This window comes from Protopterus annectens, chromosome 14.part0, assembly GCF_019279795.1.
Source record: "Protopterus annectens isolate FY-2018-M chromosome 14.part0, PAN1.0, whole genome shotgun sequence".
In the NCBI taxonomy this organism is placed as follows: domain Eukaryota; kingdom Metazoa; phylum Chordata; order Ceratodontiformes; family Protopteridae; genus Protopterus; species Protopterus annectens.
The window spans coordinates 761,995,074-762,018,602 of NC_056748.1; positions in this window are offsets into that span (position 1 = coordinate 761,995,074).

Here is a 23,529-nt window from a genome sequence, read left to right on the forward strand (position 1 = left end):
GTGGTGAAGCCCCCCCACTTAGGTTTGTTTGATATGCTACAGTGTGCTTGTTTTTACTTGGTGGCCAAGTGTCTCCTTTCCCAGAGTAACAAATTGGCAATGTGCACATTTGAAAAATTGAGTTTTCATCAAAATCATCTCGTCTTTTTCCACAGTGAAGTAGGTTTTTGATAATATCAAGTAGACCCAGATACGTGTGTGTGTGTGTGTGTGTGTTGTGTTTATATGTATATATATATATATATATATATATATATATATATATACACATATACATACACATTGATTATTTATTTGTTCATTGTATCATGGTATATGTATAAAACAATTAGCTAACCTATTTGTCTGATATCCTCATCCTAGAAGTCTAATAACTAAGCTGTCTATGGACATACAAAACTGTTTATCATTTTCTCTCCATTTTGGGGGATTTGTGTAAAAAGCTGGATGTTGGTTTTCCCTGCTTAAGTATTAGGTCAGAAACTACTTTAATCATAAAGGAAGGTTTAGGTTGGAAAGCATAGTCTATCCTTCTAGAATGCCACATAAGTTTTTCATACAGATGTATTGAAACTCGCATACTCTTCCAGCTGAAGTGACATCCACAGTGTTTTCAAGGATGAAAAAAACTAATTGGTGACACTAATGAGTGTGGAACAAAAGAATCTAAGTTTAACTTTTCAATAACAAAGTTCAGATCCTATATCTACATAGAGGATTTGGGTATAAAACTCCCTTTGGGAACATTTGACTAATAAAAATTAGAACAGTGGAGCATCCAAGGGTGTATATGCTGCAATGGCTGAGAGGTGATATCTTAATGGATATATGAGAAAGTCCACATGCCAGAAACTCTGAACAGTATTATAGCATCTGAAGTTCCTTGTACTCTGTGAGACGAACCTCTTTTAATTACTTCCTTAGAGAGAATCTTTCCAGTTAACCAAGTATGATTTTCTAGTGCTGTTTTTTCTGGATGCTTATAAATATATTTATCATGTCCTCTGAAAGCAGCTGATTCTTAAAAAATGTCAGGCTGAGACTATTCACACTGCCTATCTCTATTTCTTTAGGTTAGGCACATCATAGCACCTTCACCCTAAACGAGGAAAGGTCAGTGCTCTGAGGGCAGAAAGTCCATCTGTTGCCATTTGCCTAATCTGAGAGAGAACCAGAGTTGGCTTGGCCACTTATCATCTAGGCTACTAGTAAGTGCCTGGCATTGTCTATCCTGATCTTTTGAAGCAAATGCAGTAACAGAGGTGGGGTTGGAAGGCATAAATCAGGCTTCCATGCATACAGTGGCATTAGCACCAAGTGCAGACATAACTTAAGACCCATCTTTATGGAACAGTAATGAGTTGTGTTATGATGGTCACAGTTCAGGCAGGATTAAGAATTTTTTTTGGTTGAGCTTCCTTTAGCTATGAGCCAAGTTTTTTTACAGCACAAGATTGCCCATACTGCAGATATTGGCAAGAGTCTGATTGATTTCAGGCATGCAGATAGGCTATAGTTTGTTATTTAAGATCTAGTCTGCAATGTAAGGCTACACCATAGTTTTGGTCAATCCTTTGGTAAGATAATTAAGTAAGGTCATGCCAGATGAATTATGGGTATGATAGAAGGAGGTGTGAATATTGTGTGGCCATGGACTATTAAACTTAAGGGAGCCAGTGTAGTATATACTTCGGCTCTGAATTGGTAAATTGCAGGTAGCTGTGTCTGCATGCCATGGAAAGGTGTTGGCCTACCAAAGTTCTTAGCTCTCTTGTAATAGCTTTCCATTCCTTGACCTCTTGTTTAATATATAAGTTGAGTGTCAGGGAGCTCCAAATTTATTTATTTATTTATTTAACATTTGTTTACTGGGGAAAGCCCAACTTGGAATGAGCCAATTTTCAGAAGAGTTCCAAGGAAAAAGGCTCCAGATACATGTCTTTGAAACCCGGAGCACCCGAGGTAACCCACATGAATGCAGGGAGGATATGCAGACTCCGCATAGAAGGCACCCCAGCCAAGAATTGAATTGGAGAACCTCTTGCTGTGAGGCAACACTGCAAACCACTGCACCACTGCGCCATACACTTTGTGCCTGCATTCAGCAAATGTTAGGTCAGAAGGATGATAGAAGTACCTGCTAAGAGTGACAAAGATCTGAATGAAGCTACATTAAAAAGAGGCTTTTGAGAGTTTTGTCCAGAAAGTCAATAATTATATTGTTGATTTTCACATGGATAAAAAATATGAATATTAGAATGATGCCTGCTAGTCAGACTTGGTGGTCAAACTTCAACAAAATAATCTGCAATAATCCAAAATTGGTTATATGTAAAGTAGACTTTGCCCATTGTTTCTGTGGTTGATCACAAGGGAAAATCGTGAGAGATCAAACAAAATCCATGTGTGATTACATGCTGCAATACCTCTAATAAGGAGTGTATAACTGATATTACAAAATGGCATTATTTAAAAACGGAATGTCAGATTTTTAAATGATATTATTATAATATGTACTCCTTTGTGTAGTCTTTCTACAGCATTTTCCTCAGCTGGAATATCTTACTAATATACTGTTTATGTATGGGATATTTATGTGTGGACACAGAAAATAATAGCAGTTTCTATAACCTTCTGTTAATGATAGAAGTGTGCTAGCGAAAACCACCGCTAATTCAAAAGTCAAGAACTCGACTCAGGCCAGTCCAAAACGTAAAGAAACATGAAAAACAACAAATTTTATTAAGCCACTGTAAAAGTTTTTCGTTAGTACCTTGCACTAACTTCTTCAGGCAAGCAAAACATTCCCACCATTACAAGTGAGTTTAAATACCTGCATTGAAACACTTAACCACTCCCCTTGCTCTCCCTTTAGCTCCTTAAAGGTACAGATCACAGCTAACTAAGGTGCATTTGCAATTCTCTATTAACATAATAAAAAATAAATAAAAAATTCATACACCGAGACTGTAATAATAGCAGGCTTTGAAACTGAAAGAAAAAAGCCCAATATTTTGATTATGAAACTGTATAAAGTAGATAAATATGTAAAATATATAATAACATAAAAATAACAATGTTCAACCTACAGCATAAATACTAATAATGGAAGCACGACGCTTCCTAATCAAAAATTACCTATGCATACATTGTATCTTGCCTGCTTTCAAGTAAAATAAAATAACTAATGTAATGATTATAATAGATATAATGAAATTAATGCATACTGTCCTAAGTATCTAAATAACTAGAACAGCTACCCAAGAAAATAATATAATGTTAATCATATCTCACTAAATAATAAAAATAATAATATAGAAATATAAAATATGACATGTAACATATAATATAACATACATTTAGGCTACTCAGTATAGGTTTAATACTGTCATTAAATAAAACAGGTCTAAAAGTTAGCATATCTAGACCTAAAATTACTAAATAATAAAATATGAATCAATAATATATATTGTAAAATAATAATAATAATGATGTATAATCATAACAATAACTGATAACTACTAACCCAACCCCACTGTCGACTAATAAAGAGTTATAAAACCATTAATTTGTCGACTCTCATTTTTCATTTTTTGACTCTCATTTAAAAAAAAAAAAACTGTAAGAATAAACAGCTCATCACCTCTTCAAACTTTTAAGTTTTAAAAAAACAACTAATGGATAGCGAGCTGTTAAGACCAGGCAGGTGATATGCTTCCAATCTTAATTGCCAAAGAAGCTCTTTACATTCTAATCTATATGTCTCAGGTCCATAAGAATTGGTATTATACAGTTGATCTATAACCATAAATGTAAACTCATGGTTTGGGTTGTTCTGAATGTGCATAGCCAAAGCATTGTCCATTTTCATTCTTCTTATCGCATACAAATGCTCGTACATTCTTTCCTGGAGTTTCCTCTCAGTCTTGCCAATGTAAGAACTGGGGCATGATGAACATTGAGCAAGGTATACCACTTGGGTAGTGGAACAAGTGAAACGTCCCCTGATGAGGAATTTCCTGTTCTTAACTGTAAAGGCTGTACCTGCCTGGACAAATCTGCAATACTTGCACATATTACATTTATACATCCCTGATCTTGGTGTTACTAAATTTCACGTAGATTCCAGAATATTTTTGATGTTAGGGCCCCTTCTGTATGTTATCAATGGGGCTTTATCAAAAATTGGACCTCCAAGTAACTCAGGGGATAGTAATCGCCAGTTCCTCTTAATTATAGTAACTATGTCATTGGCATCTGTATTGAAAGTTAAAATAAAATTGGACCTGGACATGTTTCCCTGAGAATCAGGACATACAGGTGATGGTGAATGACTCAATTCAGGAACAACATGACTCAAGATAGAAGAAAAATAGCCATTAGCTTTCTTGGTCTTAACTTCAAAACACAAATCATCAATCAAGGTTTCTGGATAACCTTGATCCAGAAATAAATTGGCTATGAAATCATACTCTTCCAAAAATTCACTATCCCTTGACACCATCCTGGCTGCTCTTACAAGTTGTCCTTTGACTATAGCCTTTTTCTGGTGAAGCGGATGGTCACTATCATAATGTAGATAAGAATTAGAGAAAGTTGATTTCCGATGGATTCTGGCTCCAAACTGACCTAGACTTCTGTCTTTATAAAGTTCCACATCCAAATAGGATATCTTCTCCATGTCTATTGTACAAGTAAATTTCAAAAAGTCAGACGAATTATTGAAGCCAATCACTAGGTCTTGGGCTTCTTCCAGTGAGCCATTAAGCAAGATAAAAATGTTGTCCAAGAATCTTATATACAGAACGACTTTCTCTTGAATAATATAATGCATTATTATTATTATAATGATATTAATGATATTACTATAATAATGATGCCTGCTAGTTAGACTTGGTGGTCAAACTTCAACAAAATAATCTGCAATAATCCAAAATTGGTTATATGTAAAGTAGACTTTGCCCATTGTTTCTGTGGTTGATCACAAGGGAAAATCGTGAGTGATCCAACAAAATCCATGTGTGAGTACATGCTGCAATATCTCTAATAAGGAGTGTATAACTGATATTACAAAACAGCATTATTTAAAAACGGAATGTCAGATTTTTAAATGATATTATTATAATATGTACTCCTTTGTGTAGTCTTTCTACAGCATTTTCCTCAGCTGGAATATCTTACTAATATACTGTTTATGTATGGGATATTTATGTGTGGACACAGAAAATAATAGCAGTTTCTATAACCTTCTGTTAATGATAGAAGTGTGCACATGCATCCTACTGTTTATGTTAGCAGATTTTTTTTTAATGTCTGAATGTGGAGGGTGAAAAGTTATCTTTTTAACAGCTGCAGACAGTTGAACTTCTTCCTGTGAGTAATATTAGGTTTACACTACACTTATTGATTGCTTTCTCCAGTCAGCATGCACATTTTTGCAAATTAACTAAGGTAAATTGAATAATTCCTTTTCTCCGAGGCTGCGCAATGCTGGTATTAAAATAACTAAGGGGTAAGAGCGAAAGTAGTGCAGTGATCTGTTCATCTTGCAAAAGCATTATTTTATTATTGATTTTTGAAAACTTCTTTTTGATAAGTTTTTGATACTGGGGTTTTTCACCCACTGCAAAGTCAGTTCACTGATTGATGATATTAAAAATGGGAATCCTGTTTTATGCTACATACTACAAAAATATTGAATAAAATCTATTTAGGGTTAGAATGGGAGATAAATGGATCAGAAAGTATCGGTCATAGTTTACTTATTTATGTATGTATGCATTTATTTTTGCTAGTGACTTCATTACTTTAAGTAAAAGTTCTATTTCATCATGCAGATAAGATGGAAGAAGGAGGTTGCTGTGTATATAATCTGCTGAAACTGCATTTAGCCCCTAGGCAGCTGCTTCCTTACCCCCTTCTATTACTCTGTGCCTTCCACCTATTTTAGACATGCTTTAAAGTTCTTACTGGCCAACATTTCACTACTCTGTGATACAACTGTCTATGAATTCATTGCCTTTCCAGGTACCTTTTCATATGGTTCCATTTCAGATCTACAAAGTGTCAGAAACTGAAAAGTTTAACCATAGTTTTATTATTATTATTATTATTATTATTATTATTATTATTATTATTATTATGCTTTTTATTGAAATTGGCTTTGTGGCTCAGTCTCTGTCCTTCTGTGGTTCTGTCACATTCCTCAATGCACTGAGATATCCAGGGTGCTGGAGTACTATGTATTGCATAATGACTGGTTTTATCCAGGGTGTTGAAGTACTGTGTATTGCATAATGACTGGTTCCCACTGGATGTTGGTATTGCCTGCATTGGCTTCCTATTTTTTTTTTTTTTTTAAGTAAAACTATAAGTAAACATTTTTTTTAAGTAAAGAATGTTTTTTATTCAATTGCTCTAAAAAGTAAAAAATAAGGAAGAAGAATGAAAACTTTGCAAAAGAAACACAAGCTGATCTCAAAAAAGCATTTGAGGTTGGTCTTGTTGATTCCTGCTACTACTTCTGGTACCTCATTACCTTGAATGCTTTTCTGAAGTAAGCTTATCTGTGTTCGTTTGCAAAACTGTCACTTATTTCTTATTATACCTCAAGCAGACAACAAAGAATTTTTCCTCAAGTAGATGGCAAATGAAGGTATGATGTAGAATTGGGAATATGTTTTGGAAATGTAATGAGTTAGCAGCCTTTAAAAAAATCCCTACAGAGTATTTTGTCAGAAATATTGGGTGAGCAAATGGGTGTAATTAAAGAAATTATTTTTTTGTGCTGTGATACAGGATCTGAATTGCCTAGACATAGTAAGGCCTTGTTATTTTTAATTCTGGTGGCTGCCAAAAAAAAATCATTTACTAGAACATGGAAATCAAAGTCTAAACCAACTGTATATGAAGTAGTGAACATCATAACATAGATGAAAGAACTAGAAATGAGACATTCAGAAAAAGAGCAAATTACATAGCAAAACTGGAAATTGTGGAAACAATGTATAAGAAAGTTTTGGAGGAGGGTTAGTTTTAAGGGAAAGCAGTAACCAATGAATTTATGTAATGCTGAAATAATGATAGTGATGTATAATGTTTGTAAATGTGAACATGTTAACATGGTTTCTTTTATTTTATATAAATGTATATCTCCCTATGTCTACAGTGATAATTCAATATAGTTGTTAAAAATGAATTTTGACCAATCTAAGATCAAAATTCCATTTAGTCACTACACAAAGCCGTGTTTTTTTTTTTTGTTTGTTTGTTTTTTTGTTTTTTTTTTGGTGGGGAGGGGCAAAGACTTATGCATTACAGCAGTTAATATAAATCTATGTTGTCCCTTAGCATTATTAAGGAGGTCTTCCCCTTTACAGCACCTCTGTTCTTGGAACTGGCCCTTCAGTTTGCTGTTCAAAAATCATACTGCAAACAAGAGTGTAGACAGTGAAATCCTTACATATATATTTATCTTACCTCCCTCTTCTGCTGTCAGGTCATCTCCCTGACCTTCCCATTCCTTTCTTCATTGTAGACTCCAAGCTAGCAGACGAACACATCAGAAGAAGAGTAGACATATTGTGCTACTGCTTATGTGAATCTTGCTGTGTAATGTCAGACAACATTGGCAAAGGTTGACTAAGTGCTGGATAACATTTCCAAAAGAGTGAATTCAATGAGTGGAAGCCTCACACCGTCACTACGTAGAAGAGCAGTGAAGCCTCATCTGAAATATGGAGACCAAATAAAGAAGGAAACATAAAAAAAGAGTAGTTTACAGAGAAAGAGAGAGAGGGAGTTGCAAATATGGTAAGTGAAATAGATGTTTTACAGTATATGGAAATACTTAAAGTATATATACAGTTGTAAAAGGAAAAACTATGGGAGGGCATATAGCTAGCATATTGTTAAATAACAAATGGCTAGATATGGAAAGAAAAGCTGGAGGAGGAGAACAGAAAAGAGTTGGGAACTTAAAATAACAGCTAAAGGAAATGTTGGCTTAAGAAAATGCTTTTTTTCACAGAGAAGGTGCTCAAGTCCTATAATGCACTGTAGGAGGGAATGTTGGTAAAATAGCAACTCAGAAAGGCCTGGAAAAATAAAGAAACAAGTCCAATAGTAATAATGGAGGGCTAGTTATGTAGGTCTTAGCTGCAATATTTATGTGACTAACTAGGCGATCCAGGTTCTTTGTCAGTTGGTGTTTTCAGCTATAAACTATTAAATCTGCCCAGATCATGTTTAATAATATTTCCTTAACATGAAGACAGCAAGGACTGGCAGCATTAATGCAAAGTCCTGATACTTCATACCTTTACAATTTGGGGCAAAATTACATCTTTTTCCTTGAATATATAGCCACTGTGATGAGGTTTTATAACTTACTGCTTTTACAGCTGCAACTCTGCACTGGGTTAAGTGATTTCACTTTCCTGTTATCATTCCACAGGATACTTCACCCACTGGGCCTTACTAAAGAGGCTGCTCCAAGGTAACATCTACTGCATCTGTTCCTGTCCTGAAGCAGCGTTTTTACTCTTTTTCATATCATTTTTCTGCATCATTACATCTAACTCCATAATAAGTCTCGTCTTCATTTAACACAACTCTTTCAACATCCTTACTATCCAAAAGAATGGTCATTCTCTAATAAGAAATATTAGACTAACTAATTATAAAATGCAAGGCCATAAATATAGTGTCATAAGTTCATGTGCTTTGCTTTCAGACTTAAGTACTCTAATTTGAGAAACTTGATTGTTATAATGGAATTTTATGATACTAATGTACTTGTTTTATTTTTCACACAATATTTCCAAAATGCTTAACTTATTGTGAATAATAATTAATGCAAAAATGTTCTGCAATCATTTGGTAATGAATCTTTTGTTCTTTATTTGTGTAAATTTTTATCATCTGTTTATTGGATTGTGTGTTTCTGTACATTTCAGACAGCTGTTAAATATAATGAAGGTCACACATGCCTTTATATACCAAGCATAGGTTCCCTTTAACAAATGTGTAGGATACTGGAAACAAAAATAGTTCATATCACTTATCATTATATTTCACTCCTTCTATTTTATCTTTTATAAAGCTCTAAGCTTTCTCTGTGTTTGTCAGAAGGTTCCCCTATTCTTTTTTGAATATGTTTTTTTTATTTGGAATTGAGACTTAATCCCATAAAGATAGGTATGATATATTGTCAACTACAGAAAGTAGGGCTTGGATTAAAAAATTGTATTGTTTATTTAGCTTTATTACGTTTGTATTGGCTTATCATAAAACACTAATTACGAATAAAGAGGCTATTGGAAGAATAGTGTGGGGAAAGCCATTACGATATATAGGATAGGAAGCAAAAGTAATTCACAAGGAAGAAAGGAAGATATATAATGATATGATAAAATATGGAATATTGTATGGTATGAGACTAAAGGTGCTAGAAAAGAATGGAATTAACATATTACAGAAACGTTTTATAGTAAAAGCATAGAAAGATAAGGATGAACAAAACACTATTAAGAATACAAGGGAATGTTCTAAGAATATTGTTGAAATTCATGAGTTTTCATGGAAGCTTACGTTAGAAACACGTCAGTTAAAACAGCAATTGAACTTAAGCAGTCAAGTGATAGAATGTATAGTATTTATAATGTTGAAGAAATGACAGATCACTTCTTTTTAAAATATGGTAGATTCAAAGTTATACGGAGTTTGTGTGAAGATGAGTTTAAGTGTAATTTAACTTGTATGCACATGTTCTTAATGAAAAATGTTAAGAAAAAAAGAATGTTGACTTTCTGGATAAATTGATAACAGCTGCTGTTTGGAATGTATGGAGTATGAAATGTCAGGAATTGTAATATAATCAGGTTTGGTGTAGACAAATTGCTGTTGATAAAGTAACAAAAATAGTTGTGGAATAAAGGGTCGGGGGTGAGCCACTTAAAGGGATTTGGTGTAATGTTATATAAAAATGTAATGTGATTTTTAGGAAATATTTAAGATATTGTAAATGGAATATATTTGTAATGTGCAAATAAAGCCCCTGTTCTTTTTGATAGGTGCTACAGTATCCTTTACATCCACCTGAGCTACCACCAATTCAAGCAGATGGGACCTTGATCTAACATCTCAGGAGTGCAGCACTGCAGTGTTGTCAGCATTCCAGCCACCTGGAGTGAGAAAAGAAAACACACCCTTCTGCTCTTGTAGCACCAGATAGTTAGGAATAATGACTTGGTCACCTTTGAATGATATTTTTGAATACAAGAAAGCTCAACTTGATATGTAAATTGCCTTAAATGACTGAATGTAATGACATAGCATTATCTAGCCATGCTGACGTCATCACATTGTGCATTAACTGGGGATGAAAGTCATCCTTTACAAATATCTTGACCTCTTCTAGCTTCCCAGCAGGTAGAAAGATGTTCCATAAAGGTCCCAAAACTTTCACAAATAAATCCTGCTCATTCTCATGCACATATGCTCTACTCAAAGTATTAACTATGTGTGGTAGTTTGGAAGGTTTCTGTTGAACATGCAAATCATATTTTTACAAAGGTGGGAGCAACCCTTGAAGTCACGTGGATGTTTTAAATAAATATTTCTGAATATGTTCTGGTCCCACTGTTATTCTTCTACTAAAGATACAATCTGAAATCTTGAACAAAGACTAGGGCTAACATCTACATTTCTAACTGAGCATAATATGTTTGAACATCAGTCTGAGATCCTCATTCACTGGCTGCTTGTCTACCTTCCTGTAATATCACTGTACAATGAACATGTTGGGTAATATCTACCTGCAGAATCTGAGTTTGGGAAACAGTGATTAATTGTTGTGGTGGCCAAATATTTAAACATTTCATAACATTTTTCATGCTTTATTGCCAGAAGCTTGATACATAATGATCTAATAGCTTCTTGAGTGGTAATGTTACATGTGTTATGTTCGGCACCAGCTTGGAAAGGAATCCTTCCTTACCTAGAAACAAATAATTTATTTATTGTGAGGCTCTTCCATAATTACACTTGTTTTAAACATTGTGAGCTTCAGATTTAAGCTCTTCTGAAAGTCAAAAACATGTTTAATACTCTTCAGAGAAATTACACAGATTTGGCATTTACTTATACTAAGTTTTATACCTTTTTCCTAAGTCTATATGGTAGTTTCACCAGACATACCTCACATTTCTGAAATGCAGCTCTCCAGACTAGAATGTCATGAGTAATATTAATTACACTAACCCTTCAGTTATTCATGCTATAGCTTTCTAGGAAATTGAGGGAGACAAACTGTAACATAAAGAAAGTCTCTCTGCCAATATGAGTATAAAATCAGGACAACTTAGATCCAGCTTCTTAATCTACCAGATCCTTCCATTAGCATCATGTACTGAGAAAAACTCAGTATTAGATATTATACCTTTTAACCTCTTAAAACAAGAAATCTGCACAAAGGCATAAATAATGAGGGACAAATGCCCAAAAATATGGATACTTTTTAAATAGTGCTCTTACAAACTTGGAAAGTTGATAGAATAACAGGTTTTGTATTTGCATGGATTTTTTGAAAAGTATGACATCTGATACTCGTATGTCTATCATTTCCTGACTTCAGTCCTTAACGACTTACCAATTATTAGCAAGAAAACCAAACTTTTATGAGGGAAAGACCAAAAATATGAAGCAAAAATCTGGACAGTTAAATGGTATATTGCTGCAATTTCTTTTGTTGTCTGAAGTGGATAATGTTCTCTTATGATCCTGTTGATTCAAGATTTGAGGATCTTTAGCCTGCTTTGTGAATGTCAGTTCACTTTGCTTACTATGAATCCACCAGCTTACATGCACCTTAAATCTTGTTAATTTCTGAGGACACACAGAACTTTCCTCAGAGCATAAATCACAGGTATTACTTCAAGCTTTGTAGAATGTCATCAGTACTCTGCAACATACATTTGGCACTCTAGGATTTATGTTTCTGAACTTGCTGTGAAGTAGTGTTTACAAAAAGATCTTTTTTTTTTTTTTTACATATGCTTGACACACTTCCATCATTGTTATTAACAGCATGGATTTTGTACCATCATTTTAACATTAGACACTGCAGATAACTGATCCTGTTCTGCATAAAGTACTTTTCATACATTTCTGCAGGGTATATTTCCGGATTCACTTCATAACACTGAAAGCTCAAAACACTGAAAATTTGAAAACTTCATAATACAGAAGACCAAAACACTGAAACTTCAAAACACTGAAAACTCAAAACACTGAAAACACATATCATACATATACTGAGTTTAAACAACATAAATCATAGCACTTTCCACTTAGTGTAGTGAAGTGCAATCTTGGAGTTGATATATATATAAGTAGCAGGTGGTGTGGGGGGTGCAGCCCCCCCTGCTTACACTTGGTGGAAAGTGCTATGAATTATGTTGTTTAAACTCAGTATATGTATGATATGTGTTTTCAGTGTCTTGAGTTTCAGTGTTTTAAGTTTTCAAGATTTTGAAGTTTCAGTGTTTTGGTTTCAGTGTTTTGAGCTTTCAGTGTTATGAAGTGAATCCATATTTCCAACTATATTCAGTGTTATGTCCTATTAAATTCCTTTTGATTTAGCCTATACTAACTAAAGAAAGAGTGAGTGATTTAGTAGCTATACACTACATTGCAACTGTACATGGACTCTGCTAATCCTACCAAGTACTTCAGAAGCACCGTGATTCAAACTAAGTCTGTGAAGACAATATAACATCTTTGTCTTAATTGTTCTATCCTCCATTCACTCACAACTCAGCTTCACTGAAGTATATACGAATTATATATACTGCTTTAGAACATATGTTAAAACCTGTTCACATTATAATATTGCTTTTAACATTCTCAAAAATCTCCTTCCACTGCTTTATTCTCACTTCCTACTGTTCAAATCTTATACCTAACATGCTTATCTCCAAATTAATGAAATATATCCCTTTATTTTTATCAGACCTCCAAAGTCATTGCTTTTCTCTTTATTTAACTTTAATTCAACATCCCTTAATATATCTTCCTGTAAGTACTTTACTTCAGCCTTTTTCATGATAACCAGCAAATCAGCATATGCATAAACTAAGATACCTTTAATCCTTCCAATGTTGCTCAACTTGCTTCCCTTGCTTTCCTACTCCTTTCAACAAGCAGAGTATTCATTACTATAGTAAATAATATTCTACTTACAGGACAGCCTTGCTTCACCCCTTTTGGCACTTTCCAGGTTTTCCTAGCCATCCATTTACTATCATAGTATCCCATATATATTCATATACTGATTTTTTTTTTATTACTTCACTCAAATTAAAAATCAAACCTCCCATATTTCCTCATGTTTTATACTGTCAAATGCTTCATCTACATTACACACTACTTATTTCTCATGCTACCCCTGCTCTCACTATAGAATCCACCCCTCCCTTTATTATAAGCAACATGCCTTTAATTTATTTTCCTTAGTTCTATTATCCACTATTTATCCCATTACCTTAAATAACAACACTTGTATAATCTTCATATGAACTTTATAATGTATGTTTCCTAGTATGTCCCCATTTCTTAATAGCCTCTCTCTGTTAAATTCTGTTAAAAATAATTTTTGTATAACACCCTCACATATAGCTACACACTTAACCCTGTCTTAACTATTTTTTTAATAAGTTTACTAACAAATTATTTTACTCTTTGCCTATTTTTTTTAAAGTCATATCCTAAGCCGTATGGGCCCAGAGAAGTAGTTTCTTTAACTAAATGTAATATCTAATTTTACTAGTCTTACAACCTACACCAATTCTTTACTTTTTACTCCTTCTTCTGTTGTTTTAACCACCTGCTGTCTTCTCCTATTCTCTCGCTTTTCTCTGTGATACAGTTTCTCTACATACTTCTCAATATGTCTGAAATACCTTCCTTACTCTCCGCTATCCCTTATTAGTTCCCATCCCTTCTCTTCCTCCTTATTCGTGCTTCACACTTTTACCTAATAAAGGTGCCACACTTTTACCTAATAAAGGTGTTAACTCCTCCTTTTTTACCTTTAACCACACATCTCTGCTTATACATCATGTCCTTTACCTTTTCATTATTCTCTCATCTGTCTCTCTTTCCCTTGGTAGCCAAACTATCACCCCACCATTCCATCCAATTTCTACAAAATGGCCTAATACTTACTTATTTCTTCTTTCATTATATGACTAGAAACTACATCTCCTGTCCAGTTCTGACTCATACCACTATAGGATCATAAAAGCCCACTTCCCATTTTCCTTCTTCTACCCACTGTAACCCTTCTGATATAATTTTCACTCTATTATTTCCCCTTCTATAGGTAAACTGCCTTTCTTTACCTAACTTTAACTTTTATAGTCTCATCACATCCCTACATATGTTATATCCTGTATTATTTTCCCAGTCTTTTATTTGTTAATTAAAATCCCCTACTATTAATACACCCATATTCACTGTCACATTTGTTTTAATTTCTTCTAATATCTGTGCATTTTTCCTGTCACCACACAAGCTTATAGGAAAATAACCCTATATATATATATATATATATATATATATATATATATATATATATATATATATATATATATATGTGTGTGTGTGTGTGTGCCTCCTCTGTATCTCACATCTGCAACAAGTACCCTATGTGGAATAAGGGGTCTACTTCATATAACCGAGCTGTGAACACTGACATTTAACTAAAGGTAAGTAACCCATTGGCCAACCTGACAAACTAAAATGGAAGCACAGAAACACACCTATATGAGGGGCTTCACCTACCACCTCTCCAACTAAATATACTAACTCTGAGATCGCACTACCATGGAGGTCAGGTGCAAAGGTCAACATGCTGGCTAAGCAGTTACTCACCTTTAGTTATACGTCGGTGTTCCGAGCAGTTGGTGTTGTGGACTTTTGTGTTCTCGGCTCAATGTTATGAAAGTCGGGTAAGTGGGATTTTGTTTATATGAAGGTGACCTGGAATAAGTGCTGTCACATCTTTCACTTAAAAACTTCCTTCTTTCAATGGCAGTATGATTGCTAAACATGGGTGTCGTACTGGACTCCATACTACCCATTAGTAAGGCTTTAATTTGCTTCTGTTGTGTCTGTAATAAACCACATCCCGCATTCACGCAATATCAGCATTTACTTCTTTATGCCATTTACACAGTAATATTCTCCTAACATCTTTTCTTATACTATTACTATTCACTGTCATAATAGAGAAATCATCTTTCCATTTCACTGCAATTTTTGAGCCTCCTTTATCCAACTTTCGTTTGTAATTCTAGTCCTTTTTGAATTTACCCTTTCTTCTTCCGTACTATATCTTCCTTCCTCTACAGATGTTTGTAACACTTTGTGTAGCAATGTCATGTATCTGCACTCCTTTCTGCTCTTCCACTTTATTTTCTGTACCCCCATTTCCTTATTGAAATCTTATTCACCTTTTTCTTCATTATCCCGTAACAACCTTTATCTTTCTTCTTCCTTACTTGATCAACCCTTCCCCATTTTTACTCTGAACCACAATATGTACTGATGTTGTAAAATTCCTTTGCTCCTGTAACAAAGTCAAACTAGAAATATCTTGTCTCACTATATTTTATATATTTTGCATCACATATTTCCACTGGATGTCCTCTTCCCCACAATGTGGGCCCCCTTTCTTTATACATACTTGAACTAAATTATTGTCTTCCCCACAAAAAAGTTCTTGTCTACCCCAATATTTCACATTGCCCCTTGTCCAGTAATATTAATTACCCTTGGTATATGAATACTGCCCCCTTTTTTCCATTGTTAATGCAACCCATGCCTCACATGCCCATTTTCAAAGATTTTGTTCATCATATGTTTCTTTCATTCCGTATATATTATGACCACATCATTCGGAGTATATTCTAATTAATAATTCTTCAATATTACCACTTCTAAACTGCATAGTATATGTATTTTTGTATTAAAGTGCTTGCATGAAAAAAAGCAGCCTCGCTGAAACCTTTAGCATCACAGTCTTATATTTTTTTCTGATACTGCATACTTCTCAAAATGTTGTTTTAAAAAGGCTTCACTTTCTAAAGGCATATATCATAGCCCTACCTGTAAAGCCTAAAGGCACAACAACATTGTCCCATACAACATACCTGTCTGCAGTATTTCCATTTCTTTGCAGTATTCTCATAACTGGTTTCATTCTTTCTCTTGTAGACTGCACTGTTGCTAAACAAGTAAGTGGCTGCCCAGAGCTCATAGCTTGATCAAGTATTTTTCTCTGTGCAGTGCTCTTCATTTACTGTTTCTCTTCTCCTTCCACAAAATAATTAAATCATTGTAATCTGCAATGTTTGGTTGCAGAGTCACTTCAGCAGTTTCTACATTGCTCTGCCTGTCTACCTGCTGTACTTCCTGTATTGGAAGCATCACCTGAAGAAGTCTCATTTTCATTATCAACAGATTCCTGCACCCAGACACTTTCAAAAACAGCCACAGTATCAGCAGTTTCCTGTACACATTTGTCTACAATATGATCGGTCTGGGAAAATACCCAATTCTCATCTGGTTCACCTGCCTAGATTACCTGCAACATTTTTTCTTTCTTTCCAAACCTCCTTCCTACATCATCGCAATTTTAATTTTGTTCACTGACATATCTGCAAACTGCAACTCTACCATTTCTACAACAACAATCTCCTTCATACTGTATTCAGAATTATCCTCCATATTTCTTCTAGTTGTAGCTCTCTGCTGCCACCTAGACTGGCAAATATTTCTCATATCAGTATAAATCCTGAGCCTATATTACTTAATCAAAGTTTTATTTCTGTGAATACCTAATCATTGACCCCTTTACATCAGATGTCCTTTTATCAACTGTTCACATCAGCAAATGGTTTTCATAAGGAATGAAATTGCTCATCTACCACAGAGATCAGCACACACGCTACATTATTTCAAATCCACCAAGGTGGGTGCTATGCCTCCTCAACCCCCCCCCCCCCTTATATATACCAACTCTAAGATTGCACTACAGTAGAGAAAAGAGCAAATTTCTAATGATGGAGGACTATCTCCTTTCCCTATGAAAACCATTCGCTGATGTGAACATTCGATGAATGGATGTTCAATTTAAAGGAGTCAATGATTAAGTATTCATGGAAATAAAACTTCGATGAAGTAACAAAGACGCTAAATACCGCCTCAAGTCTCCTCTGAAAAGAAGCCACTAGCTAAGTGGGACTAACCCAGTCAACAAAGCATTAATAGATAAAATAATTTTCATCATCACAACGCCTACAGACTCTATTGAATGCTTTGTAATATGTTTTCTTATGGCTGTGGCCATATTGGTTGCACTAAATGTGGTTTCCACATGCTTTTTTCGTATAGGCACAAGCTTGGATATTATGTGGTCAACCGAATTTTCATTTTTATTTATTTTAATATTTCTTGTTTTTTGTCTTACCATCATTCTTTATTTTGCCCAAGTCCAGCTCTTCAGTCATGCTTTTAAGTTGAATGTTTGAAAGTTAAAACAAAAAATGTTGATCTAAACTACTGACCTTTATATTTATTATAATAGTTAAGCACTTTTTACACAGAACTTCCTTAAACCCACCAATCATTAAACTTCCTTCCTTACGTTACATCCTAAAAAATATATTTCTTTATCATCTCATCACAATTCATAAAACCATGTAATTGCAAATATGAATTCTTAACATGGTAAAAACAAATTTTAATACAACCAAATTAAACATTTAATAAATGTATATAATTTTGCTGCTCTTAATATTAATACTCTAGTAATAAAAATTGTATCATTTAGTCATAGGAGGGTATTATGCATTGAGCATAAATTGCCAATATAACTCCCAATATTCCAGATGTGCTTCCCAACATCACCTTCTCCAGTATAAAAAAAAACCTTCTTAAAACTAACCGAAGAACTGGTATGTCTATATAAGCCATTGCTGTAATTCTTAGTTTTCATGGAATACCGATGTTCATAAATCTAGATTTTTAGGTGGCATTCTGTCTTATAGGTTCATAGGGGTTTGGTAGGTTGATGACCACAAGGGCCTTTTTAAGCCTAGCCATGCATCCTGAATCTCTGACAAGTTCTGTTACCCTTAATAAGTGTAAGCAGGGGCTTGGGAAGTGAAACATTTACAAGCAAGGGCCTAGGAGATGAACCATTTACAGGTTGCCTATGTCCATTAGAGACATATGTGTCAAACCAGGGATGAATTTCCTGTTCCTCATCAAATTTCCAAGTTACCCCTTGAATTGGGTTAGGGAGGAACTCTGTTTCACATGAATGGGCAGCCTGTTCCAGAGACGGGGTAGTGTCTGGGGTACATACCTGTCTCTCCAGCAGGTTCAAGTTATATCACAGGCATGGCTTAAGTCTTTAGAATGGGTAATTCTGGTGCTGTTTGTTTTGTGGATATGCAGCAGCTCCATCAGAGTGGGGTTTGACAATGATGTGTATGATCTCCCCTCAACAGCCTGTAGGAGATAGAATACAGGGATAGGGCCTTGAGGCTGTCTGCATAGGACATTTTACTTATGCCCTGTATTCGTTTAGTGAGGAACCTCTGTGGATGTTCTAATTGTTCAATATGCCTGGTTAAGTACACTCCAAAGGGGGCATTGTATTCAATGACAGGTATGATAAATGCCGAATACAGTGGAACAATGAATTCCTTGGAACTAGATGCCATACCTTTGTTTATAAGTTGTGCAACATAGAATGATTTCCTCACCACTGTAGACACATGATGATCAAAGGCTAGATTACTATCTATGTGTGTCCCTAAGTCCCAGACTACTGGGTCAGCCATAAGGGGTGTTTTGTCAATATGATAGTTACCTGGGGTAGATGACTTCCTGAAGGATACTATTATGCATTTCTTGGCATTTAGATTTAGTTCATGGCTCTGACACCAGTCCAGTTGTTTGCCTGTGTCAGCCCTTCCTGGAGAACAATTGTGTCAGTGTGGGATTCAATGACAGCTCCTAATTTGCAATCACCTGCAAATGTAGTCAGCCAGAGACCATTGACATTGGCCTTGACTTTCAAGAAGTAAATGCCAAAAAGGAGCAGTCCAAGGACTGATCCTTGAGGGACTGCACTTGAAACTGGCCTCTTTGTAGAGATGGACTCCCCAATTCTAACTTCCTTGGTCCTGTCTGTGAGCTATGGGTGACATACAGGTTTTCACCTAACCTCTTGGGTTTGTCAACAATGCCTGAGTAGGGTATTGTGTCAAATGCCTTGACCAGATCAAGGTAGGCAGCGTGAACCATTTTGCACTCATCCATTGCTTTATTTACCTTCTCAAAGAAGTTCACCAAGTTTAGTAGGCATGATCTGCCCTTGATGAAACCAAACTGGGTTGGGTGCAATGTCTGGATGTTTACTATATCATTATTGATCATTTCCATGATAATTCTTTCCATGACTAAATTTAACTTAATACAATTTGATTACTTTTATGTAAATGTGCCTATGTCGCAGAAGATAATTCAATAAAGGTGTTTAAAAAAGACTAGTGGGTCTGCAGTTTCCAGGATCTGCAGATGGCCCACCTTTGTGCAGAGGGACAATTGTTGCCATTTTCCATTCATGAGGCATGAAGGTACAATTAAATAGCAGTTCCAGAGGGCCTGACGGGTCATGTTTCCTGCTATTTAGAAGGTATCCTGGGATCTTGTCTGGGCTCATTGATGCAGTGTTTTTGGCTTTAGAGAGAACATTAAGGACCTTTTCCCTACTGTTAGCAGGGATAAGTTATATTTGATGGTATTTCTTGAGGGAAGGTTGAGGGGGACAGAGGGATAAAGTCAGAGCTGAATTACTCGACCAACAGGTTTGCTATATCTTCTGGCTCAGTCTAAGTGACTCCATTTACTATGAGCTCTTCATACAATTGTGTATTGCTTTTGATGTTCTGGACATAGATAAAGAATGCGTTGTGGGTGTCCTTGGCCTGGGAGGCCAAATTTACCTCAAATTTGGCTTTGGTCAACTTTATTTTTCCTCTGAGTTGTTTGTTTAGTTTGATGAGAGTGCTTTTATCTTGCTGTATAATGCACCTGCTAATTTTTGCCATGGTTTTCTTCCTTCTGTTATACAGCCTATTCATTTTGTGATTCCACCAGGGTGGCTTGTTTTTTGAGTTAGTTCTATACTTCCTGGTGGGTACAGCTGCCTCTATGCAGCTATTAACATGCTTGTATAGGGCTATTGTGAGAAGTTCTGCATAGGCAGCAGTGTTCTCAGGGTTAATGGGGACTTTCTTCCAGGTTATCACTTAATAGCAGAAAGTTAGCCTTAGAGTAGTTCCTGAATATTACAGGGTTATATGGGGGTCATACTTCAAAGGAGACCATTTTGTGGTCTGGCCTCTCTAGGAAAGACAATACACTAGGACATGTGCAGCACTCTCCCATATTAATGAGGACCAGATCCATTATGGTTGCACTCCTGGTTGGTGCATTGACTGTCTGGTGCAAGGAGTTTGTGTTTACAAACTCAAGGAATCTCTGTGCACGTACATTTGTCGTTATATAGAATTCCCAGTTAATAGTGGGGTAATTAAAGTTGCCCATGAATATGGTATTGGTTTGGATGCCGAGTGTTTCCAATAAGTTTAAATACATGGTATGGGTTTCCTGGGTCATAGAGGGGGACCTTTAGCTTGCAAGGAAGTGGTAATGGATTTTGCCTATGGTAATTTGAACATCGAGCAGCTCAAGTGCATTGTCCTCTTTGACCAGGCTTGAGGTATATTTATTTTGATGTAAATCGAGACACCTCCACCTTTAGTCCCTGTCTGTGTAGTAGCTGGTCTAAATGTATGGAAGGCATTATAACCTTGCACTGTTGATGTGCTCTCTGCAAGCTTTAAAACATGTTTCAGTGACCACACAGACATCAGCATTCTCTAGGGTGAAGAGAGCTTCTAGGGAGTGGAGCTTTTTGTTTAGACTCTTATCATTGAACAGTAATACCCTTAGATTTTCTTGGTTTTGATTTGTTGTGTCGGAAGTACTTTTAGTTAGGCATTGCCTAAAAATGGCAATATGGGAAAGACAATGTTTTAGCTAATATTTGAAAGCCTAGCGGGAGAGGTGCAGACCATCCCTGGTAAAGTAGCATGGTCTGTTGACTATCTCCATCCATGTTGACAAATATTGCACCCCCTTAGAATTACACCAGAAACTAAGCCAGTTATTAAAGTTAGCCATCTTTTGTTTGTATTGTGGCATCATCCTTGGAGAAGGTAAAGTGCTGCTCAGTGCTAGGCCCATACCAGCCTGGGACACATATTCTGAGAGATCCATGATGTCTGTCTTCATATGTTCTAGGGAGGAATGTCTTGGGTCATTTACACCCACATGGACTATGACTGAGTCATACTGGTACTTGTGGTCCAATGATCTGAGTGCGTGTGTAATGTGGCAGATTGTAGCCCCCAATAAGCAACTGACCATGACTTTCTCCTTCCTCAGCGTGGTGAGAGGGACATCAGTGTGTCGCCCAATGGTGTCTCCAATGACCAGAATGCTAGATTGTGTAGTGGCTTGCCTTATGGGCTTAGAAGTAGAGGCACCATGAGTTGTGGCTGTATGTGTTGATATGGGTATTGTTTTGAATGAGTGCATTTAGGGCTGCGGAGAGTATTTGTTTTGTGTACTTCATCTAGGAGGTCTTTGGTGTTTAGGGAGGTTACATTGGTAAGAGCCTCATCATATGTGGGTTTATATGTCTGCTTTGAATTGTGTGTGATAGGTGCAGCGTGTGTACTACTGACAATCTTATTGACATCAAGAGCGCTTTTATGTGAGAGCTTTGCCTCCAGTGACATTGTGTAAATACATCTCTCACATACCATATCAGTTTGTTTGAGAATTACCTGGTTGTCAGTACATATGAGGCAAATTCTACATTGCCTCAGGATGCCCATATCTACCAAGCCGGTAATGGAGATAGTGAGAAAGTTCATATCCATGGCAACAGACCATTTTTTATTCATTAGACAGTTGGAGTGAGAATACAAAGCAATGTCAGGAGTATCTGGTTTGCAAGTCTGGAGACAGTGCTTGTCACTGCAAACTAAGCGTCCTGTGTGCAATCCGGTATTGGTGAAATTTAATTTGTGCTTTTACAGGAAAAATGTCACTCAAGGTATCTGTGTCAATACACAGCACTGCCAAACATGTGAGGGTTAAACAGCTGGATACAGCAGCTTGAATCTCACACCTGCTTCTTGAATACACCTCTTCTGCCTGGTGTACAGTGAGTAATCATTTTCCATAAACATAAGTTCATAGATTAGTACTAGGCTAACTGCCCTAGTGGGTCATTCTAAGTTTAGCCAGTTACCTCATGTGAGAATCAAACCCTGCACCTTGTGTTTCTAAAGTAAATAACTTAACCATTATGTCAACCTCCCACCCTTACATAAGTTCATAAATTAATTCCAAGTTACTGACCTTGTGGGACATTCCATTGCCAGTCATTTACCCCATGTGGGAATCATACCCTGCACCTTGTAAACTATGCCAACCGCCTATCCACATAAAAAGATGAGCAAGAAAGACAGCTGCCATATAAAGTGTATATATAGTATACACCCCCCCCCCACACACACACACACACACACACACACACACACACACATACACACACACTATGCAAATTAAATGTACCATTGATTGCAGGGTATTAGTTTTGGATATGATAGAATAGAAATATTAACCAATTCAAAAATATATCTCATATGTTTGAAACCTTACTCACTCCACACACAGTTTTCACTTTTTTCTGTATCACATCTTCTTCACTTAATAGTCTGCCTCTAACCTGATAATTTATAATTCCATGCGCAATTATTTTTCTTATTAAAGAACAATGCAGGTTACAAACGTCATGTTCTTTCATCTTTTGTTTTAATTAATTTACATAAGCATCAACTGACTCCTGAACTCCTTAATTCCTAGTGAAAATTAAATGCAATGATGATGTAGGTTCTTTATTGGCTCACAGTATGTTTGCATATATTTCTCAACACAGCAATCATGCATCTTTCTCTGTTTTTTCATAAAGTTAAAAGCATTAAATACCTTAATTGCTTCCTCACCTGTGATGTGAAGTAATATTATACACTATATTTTCAATATCTTCAGCATGCAGTGAGATAAAGCTCAAAACATTAATGCTTCTATTTTTCCAAGAGGTTTCCACTCAGCGTCATACTTACTGGCGGTCTTATTTATCTCAAACCAAAAACTGAAGAACTTGATATGTCTGTTGTTTAGGAGGGAATGAAAAATAAATACCATTTCACTAACAAGATTCTTCAGGGATGTGACACCTGTGCCCTGACCCAGCAATCAAGGAGCCTCAGTCCTCACCACTAACACCATAAAGGGCATCTCATATGAGAGGAA